The following is an 8,688-nucleotide window of genomic DNA, read 5'->3' on the forward strand; positions in this document are numbered from 1 at the left end:
AATTTGCTTCTTTTTGTGAAAAAGCATAGTGGATAATGTTATTTCTTGGTGGAATAAATGTGGATTAAACAAGTTGAAATAATTTTGTTTTGTTCTTCAAGAATTATTCACAGATTTTACTAATGCAACTGTACAATTTCCAACAAGGCTATTTTAGAAACCAAATCTGGAGCCACTGGAAAAATAGAAGCCATGCTGGATTCTTTATAAAGCCTGTTTCACTGCAGCTCATACTTTATATGCTCAGGTCAGCAGGAAGAATATAACTTGATAGTTATATTCAATCTGTTCACAACCTGCCAGATTGCAATGCAGCAGGAACATCAGATGCTAGGCACTCGGTGACTTTGTTCAATACAACCATTGCTACTTTGAATGTACATTTGCTCCTTGGTTCTACTATAGTAGAAGCTGCATTCTTCTGTGGGAAATGACTATCATATGTGGCCTGGATGTGAACTGGTTCTTAGCTTCTTTCCTTTAACACAGTCGTCAAGGGATGGGCATTAGACTATTCCACTTCATCCTGACAACTCCAATCAGATGCTGAACACTGGGCTGTAGAGGACGTGATGAGAAATGGGCATGGCTAGAGTTTAGAGCATCTCACTAATATCATTTACTCCCGAATGTTTCTACCAAAGCTCATTGATTAGCAACTCCTATGTTAGACATTTGGAGCATACCAAGAGCGATTTTTTGAAATGAGTGCCATTTACAGAGGTCAGCGATGCCATGGTGAAAGTTGTGTGCTTCCTGATTCCCTCCTCTTCAGAGGGTTGGCCCAGGGGAAGATACATGAGCCAGCAGAATTCGTTTTGAAGGAGGAAAATTCAAGAATTACAAAATATATTAAAATACTGAATATCTTGTCAAGATATAATGTAACAGACATTGTGCCAAGTTGTATATTCTATGCTAGTTACATTTTCAACAATAAAAGTGTTGTTCTATCTCCCTTTCTTCATCCCTTCCCTTCCTTTGTTCTTCTGTCCTTCTTTTGGAAATGTATTAGCCCAACTGATTTTCTAGATGAGATATGAGTCCACAGAGGATTGCTTGCTCAAAGCTCATCAAGACTAGGGCTGGGCATTGGTGGCTCATGTCTGTCATTTCAGCTATTTGGGAGGCTGAGATGTTTGAAGCCAGCTTAGGTGGGAAAGTACATGAGACTCATCTCCAGTTTTCCACCCAAAAGCCAGAAGTGATCATAATGATCATAACAGATCATTATAGCACTGAATTGTAGACACACATTGCTCAGCTTGAAGAAACTTCAGTTTGTACCAAGTTATAAGTGCCAATGCTCACAGTGGACCAAGAACACTGCAATAATTGCTCATTTAATTGTTTAAAAAGGCAGGCAAGCCTGGTATTGTTATTATTTTCAATCATCAAGGAAGAAACTCAGAGGCCAACAAGTTAAACCATGCACTCATGGTCACATGACTCAGAATGACTGGACGGCGATGTGCACCCAAGCAGTCTGCTCTAGAGCCAGCGCCAACCTCAAGAGAAAAAGCTAAGTTCATGCTCTGAGTTCAAACCCCGGTACTAGCATGAAAGAAAAAAAAACTAGTTAGTGAAACTCCAGGATTGAAACTGATGTAGACTGATGCCTGATTTGGCTGCTCTGAAGAGGGCTGTCTTCAGTGTGTGCAGCAAAGATGCTAGGTGTGGCCATGGTGGAGATGATGCATCCTCTTCTGAGGAAACATGCAAATAAACACCATGGCACATCTCTGGGAATTCATATGCTGTCTGGGCTGTACCCTAATTTGACAAGCAAGGGCATCGACCTTAGGCACAGGAGGGCAGAGCGTGTTCTCTGACTTGAGAGAGTCAAGGAGTCTTGCTGACTCTGATGATGGAAACAGCCCAGGCGCAGGCTGGAGCCCTGGGGGCGCTGGCTCTAGAGCGGACTGCTTGGGAGCACATCGCCGTCCAGTCATTCTGAGTCATGTGACCATGAGTGCATGGTTTAACTTGTTGGCCTCTGAGTTTCTTCCTTGATAATTGAAAATAATAACAATACCAGGCCTGCCTCCCTTTTTAAACAATTAAATGAGCAATTATTGCAGTGTTCTTGGTCCACTGTGAGCATTGGCACTTATAACTTGGTACAAACTGAAGTTTCTTCAAGCTGAGCAATGTGTGTCTACAATTCAGTGCTATAATGATCTGTTCTGATCATAACTAAAATCTAAGAAAAAGTAACCTAGGGCAGTCAACTTACTTGTTTAAGGTCTCTTTTCTGAGTGCCCATTACAAGATCTGAGCAGGCTGGGCCAGAGTTTTCAAGAACAACTGACATAATATTGCTCTTACATTCATGCCACTCATTGATTACCTTTATTTCCCTTATAAAAAGTATACCAAAAGAGAGATGAAAATGAGATTTGTGTTCCTATAATCCCAACAGAAACACCAGGGAAATCAGAGTCAAGAGATGAGTCAGTGCCTCTTAGAGAAATCTGAGGTTTCTCATAGGAAGTTTGAGGTTCTTTATTATCCTGAATTATGAGGACAGAGGGGGGAATGGGGAAGAGATGGGGAGATGGGGGTTAGGAATGGGGAGCGAGGGGAGAGAGCAGAAGAGAGGGAGAAGGGAGGGAGAGAGAGACAGAGAGAGAGAGAGACAGATAGACAGACAGAGACAGAGAGAGACAGAGAGACTGAGTTTCCCTTGTAAGGTGGTTAGGGGCAGATAAAGGAGGCAGGGACTAATGGCAAAATGACAGGAGCTAGGGCACAGTGCACAATGCTTCTCTTGCTTCCATTGTCCCCATGGGCCCAGGGCACCTGGCACATGTACTTTGCATGAGCTGTGGCGGTGAGCACCACCCCTCAGTTCCGGGTTCATAGAGGTAACCCCTTCCATACTTTTGGTCCAAGGCAAGGAAACTAAAATACAGCTTCCAGTTTCCTACCTGGAGGGAGGAAACCAATTCTGAAATGGGTACATGGCCATCACTGGACTAATTAAACCAAAAATATGCCCCTAGGGAGGGATAAAGATGAAGGGGGGTGTCTGTGTATCACACATCTGTGTATCAGATGAAGAGATTATAATTACCACCCATTGGGCCCTTCTGAGAGTCAGCCTTACTGTCCTTCTTTCCCTCAAAAATCCACTTGCAGCCATAAAATCCAACAGAATGCATACTCAGAAATGAAGAGAATGGGGGAAGGGGGTTGGGAGGGTGGGTGAGATTGTTGAAGGGGTCACATTGATCGAGATATCGAGTAGTCATAAACTGCTTTGTTGAGCAACAGCTCCTTTCTATAACTACTTAAAGATATTACAACATATTAAACATAACTTGCTGTGTCTGCTTTAAGCACTTTCTTGCCTTTTAACTCTTCATTTAATTGGTGAAGAAAAATAACCCAACTCTAGATGGCATCAGCTCCTATGTGGGAAACATCTGGAACATGTGTGTGTGGCATTAAGAGAAGCCGTCATAAGGTATAACACGTAAATAACCATACCTTGGATCAGAATTCCATTTCCTCTTCTGGGTTAGGAGTCAGTACACATGGAGAACAACATTTTCTCCATCTTGTTCTGGTCTCTGTTGTGAAGCTGGCTCCATCAGCCACCTTGATGGAAGTCAGTGTACCCACTGAAAACTCCATTCATCATGCCAGAAAGTCTGGGTGATTTGCCACCACGATTGCTGACAGTTTTGTGTTAGCGTAATGGCTTCTGATTTACTGGAATTTTTCTGAAGTGGAGGCTGATTTTTTGTTGTTGTTTTCAATTTGAGCTCTAATATTTTCTTTGTTCAGAACCAATTGTTCTCCAGTCAGTTCTTTCTTTTTTTTTTTTTGAAGTGAACTTGAAAGACTTCGACACAACAGTTTGACGAAGCTTTGAGTCACAGCGCTGTGGTGCCTGCCACTCTCCACCAAGTTTTCCCTGCCCCCGAGGCCTTTGGCAGCCTCCCCTCTGATAGGAATACCATTTCTAGTTTGCCTACAGTTTTAATAAAACCTTTCTGCTGGGATCAGCAGTGCTCTTTCCAAGTTGTTGCTTGCCCAAGAAGGCAATGCCCATAAACGCCACCATATGAGAAAAGTTCTTGCAAAACTTGGGTCTATGGTTTTGTACATAGAGGCTGATGTGTTTCCCCAAGATCCCAGGTTCCTCAGGCTCAGCTGTAATTTCTTCCAAGCTGAAGCTTGAGATCTCTCTCTCTCTCTCTCTCCTTCTCCCTGTGTGGGTGCCTGAACTCAGGGCCTTTGTGCTGTTCCTTAGCCTTTTCACTCAAGGCTGGTGCTCTACAACTTGCACCACAGTTTACTTCCAGCTTTTTGCTGTTAATTGGAGATTAACCACTCACAGACTTTTCTGTCTCAGTTTGCTTCAAACCTTGATCCTCCGATCTCAGCCCCTTGAGTAGCTAGGATTACAGGTGTGAGTCACCTACCAACAACTAACTCTTCTTGTCTTTTGAAAGTAAAACAGAAAATATTGTCCATTGAGACTTACTGTACATTGACACATTTCATACGGCTGAGATAACAAAACTCAAGCCTATTTTATACTCTTTTAATGGCAGCAATGTATAATGAACATGTTTCATATTCATGAGGTGAGATCTAGGCTATCCTTACAGGTGGTGTTTACCAGTGAACCAGATTTTCTATTAGTGAGCATTAGGCTCAAAGCCAGAATAAAGAAGCACACATGGAATTCACAATGTTTTCAAAAGTGATAACAAAATCAGTAAGCAAAGATGTGAAGACATTAGAGGCATGTACAAAGAGCAGGGGTGATACAGAAAGAAAACAGGAGGAGTGGAATCATGTTCAATCTGGCATGCATGTTATGGCTATAAGGATATATACTGCTTAATTTATTTGGTTGGTAAAGAATAAAGGTTTGAGAAAATGTGTATGTTTATCCTGGTAGTGAAAATTGTCTATGTCCATCAAAATTTCCAATAAACACAATCCTGGTGTGAGCAGATGAATTTGAATTTTAGAGTGGAAATCACTACTTGTGTATGCAGGTACTAGGTTTTGAACTCAGGGCCTGGGGGCTGTCCCTTAACTTTTTTAACCCACCATTTGAGCCATACCTTATTTTCAGATTTTGGTGGTTAACTGGGGATAAGAATTTCTTGGACTTGTCTGCTTGGAGTTGACTTTGAACTGTGATCCTCAGTTCTCAGCCTCCTGGAAAGAATTTTAGGTGTGTACCTTTGGCACTAGGCCCCTACCCCCCATTTAGTAAATAATTCTTACTGAATATTGTCCAAAAAGATATTACCTGAAATTAAAATTTAAAGATAAATCAGAATAAAAGTACCTTACCGAGTTCTCTCTGTGGGTCTCTCACTTTCTAGACTTAGGGGAAAATTGAATCTCTGTTATCTACTTTTCCTCAAGAAATCTTGAGAGGCATATTTGGAGCAAGCCCAGTTCACAAATAAATTACTGGATTTCTCTCCAAACCTTTTGCATAACCAACAGTCATAATACGTTGAAGAAAATCATGATTACAACCTTCAAATGAATCAAGCTTTTTCTAACCAGAATGTTTCCACGTTGAGCAGTGATTAAAAGCTAGTTTTTATTCCCAGGGCATTGCTGGCATCACTTCCATACAACTGAAAATCCTTCTAATGAGTATCAGATAATGAAGGGCAGTCTCAAAAATCAACATGTTCTATTTTGAGACGACACACTGGCCATCTTTTTCTTCTTGCACATCATAACAGTTTTCATTTCCATTATGTGTCCCTATTTTAGTCCCTGAGTGGGAGCTTTCTTCAGAAGAAGAAGAAATTCTGTTGTAAACAGAGTAGCTGGCTAGATAAATAACATAATCCCATTCAGCTCATTGTGGGAAAGGCCCAAGCACCCCAGTGTTCACCTCACAGAATGGATGTGCTTAGTACTTATTGACTATAATCACGAATGGACCTCATGAAAGGTGATGCTAATGAGCTCAGAGCTTTGATGGTAGGCTCTCAGTGGAAAGTCCGTTCATGACATCCACTTCACATGCAAATGCTCTTTTCATAAAACCCTTGATATGAAAAATTTAGGAAACTGGGCATTAGTGGCTCATGCTTGTAACCATAGTTACTTAGAAGACTGAGATCTGAAGATCTAGGTTAGAAGCTAGCCAGGCCAGGAAATTCCATAAGACTCATATCCAATTGACCAGCAAAAAGCTGGAAGTGGAAGTATGGCTCACGTTGTAGAGTACCAGCATTGAGCAAAAAAGCCCAGACAGTATACACACTCTCTCTCTCTCTCTCTCTCTCTCTCTCTCTCTCTCTTTGTAGAGGGAGAGAGAGATATTCTTGGTCCAATGGATACTAAATGGAAACTACAAGGATGTGTGTGTGTGTGCGTGCGAGAAAGAGACAGAGAGAGACAGAGAGACAGACGTTCTTGATCCAATGGATATACAGCTAAATGGAAACTACAAGGATGTATGTATTTGAACTATGCTTCTGTCTACATTATACCAGATCATTAAAATGGAATATCAAGAAATGGGTGGTTCAGTTGACATAAACAAGGAATGGGGACAAATGGGGATGGAAACAGTATGTGAGAAGTGACTTAATTGTAGCTACTTTATTGGATTCAGTCCTTCCTCCATTGCTGCAAGATTGTGGTTATTGTGCTTAGTTTATAGGCAAGGAAGTGAAATAAGTTGCTCAAGTCACTCTATTCATGCATCAAAACCCTGTAAATAAACCCCATGGTTCCTTTTTACAAAGAAGGACTTGTAAGCACAGTGAAGGGAGCTAGTCAGGGAATCACATCAGAATCACCAGTCTGATAAACTACAGCAATAGCTCTCCAGCCTTCCTGTGTCAGAATCACCTGAGGGCCTGTTAAAACCAGCTTTCTGGGAGCACCTCCAAAGTCTCTGAGTCATTGGGGCTGGCCTGGGATCAGAAACTCTGCATCTCTCCCTGGTCCCAGGTGGGGCTGTTATTGCCTGTCCAGGAACCACACCTTAAAGACCACTGGAGGACAGGGATTTCCTTCAGATTTTCTGTCTTGATTGTAAGACAGATTGTAGACTTTCCATTAACATTTTCCAGGATTACCCATAATTAGCTAATTCATTAAATAAGCAAGTCATTGAGCAAATTATTGTCAACAAATAGGATAATGATGGAGATAGAACATGGAACTAGGTTTGAAGCCCATTTAAACCAATGACATGTGATTTAGTAGGGATTAAACAAAAATAAGGATCAAAAGATCAATCCATTATTATAAATACTATAATATAAAGACAATAATAACTTAAGGATGTTGGGGAGAATGCAGTCAAGAATCCAATGTATATCCTACAAAATTAAGAAGAATGAGGGAATGTAAACTTGTTCAACCACTCTGGAGAGCAGAGCTTCCCTAAGACCCAGCAATCACACTCCTGAGCATCTATCCAATTGACCACAAGTCAGGCTACAATAAAGCGACCAGCATAACCATGTTCATTGTAGTACTGTTTACCATAGCCGAGATATGGAATCAATCCAGATGCCCTTCAGTGGATGAATGGATCAAGAAAATTGGTACAAAATAGAATTCTATGCCTCCAGCAGAAAAAAATGACATTGCCCCTTTCACAAGGAAATGGGAAGACTTGGAAAAATTATATTAAGCAAAGTAAGCCAGGCACAAAGAAACATAGGCTGCATTTGTAATAATTAGAATATGCCTATAAATCTAAAGGGAAATCCAATGGATAGTAAAACACAGATAATTATTACAGTTAGTCATGATTAATTAAATAGGACCCTAAACAGTTACACACTGAGACCAAAGGAGGATATTCTTAGGAGAGGAGTCCAAGGGCTCAATAGCTATGTGCATAAGATCATATAAAACGATGCTTATTGAAATGAACTCCAAGAAAGGAAACAAGACGGTTTTTGTTTGTTTTTGGGTTCCGGTAGTGGGGTCTGAACCCTGGGCCTGGGCGCTGTCCCTCAGCTCTTCAGCTCAAGGCTAAGGCTCTACCACTTGAGCCACAGTGCCACTTCCGGCTTTTTTCTTTTTGCTTATGTGGTGCTGAGGAATCGAACCCATGGCCTCATGCATGCATGACAAGCACTCTACCACTGAGCCACCTTCCCAGCTTCGCAAGAGGTTTTTTGTTTTTTAATTGTACTGTTTGTGGTGCTTTTTGTTCTTTCCTTTTTTTTTCGTTTTATTCCTTTCTGTTGCTGTTTTTGATTTCCATACTCTTTGTCTTGTATGTAAGTTTATCTGATGGGGACGGGAAGGGGAAGCACAGAAACAGTGGGACAAAGGGTGAACCAATTCAGCAGTGATCCTCACTAGACACTATTTTGGGAATGAGCTATATAACTTCAGGAGGGTGGGTTGGGAAGGGGAAAAACTGGGAGAGAATGAGGGAGGAGGTGACATTGTTCAAAAGGAAATGTACTCATACCTGACTCATGTAACTATAACCCTTTTGTATATCACCTTTACAATAAAAATTTTTAAATTTGTAGATAATCTGTCCTTTTCAGACATCTCCCTTCTCTTCTCTGGGTATCTAAACCCACCCTAGTGTGGAACTGACTCCATGAGCATTTGTCAACTAGTTTTCATTTTATTTTGAAGCTGTAAGATCCCATTGGTCTTTAGAATAGATTCTAGGAGATCTAGTAGACAATAGGGCTGTCTTGAGAGGCC

Source organism: Dipodomys ordii, unplaced genomic scaffold (genome assembly GCF_000151885.1).
Source record: "Dipodomys ordii isolate 6190 unplaced genomic scaffold, Dord_2.0 Scaffold182, whole genome shotgun sequence".
NCBI lineage: Eukaryota > Metazoa > Chordata > Mammalia > Rodentia > Heteromyidae > Dipodomys > Dipodomys ordii.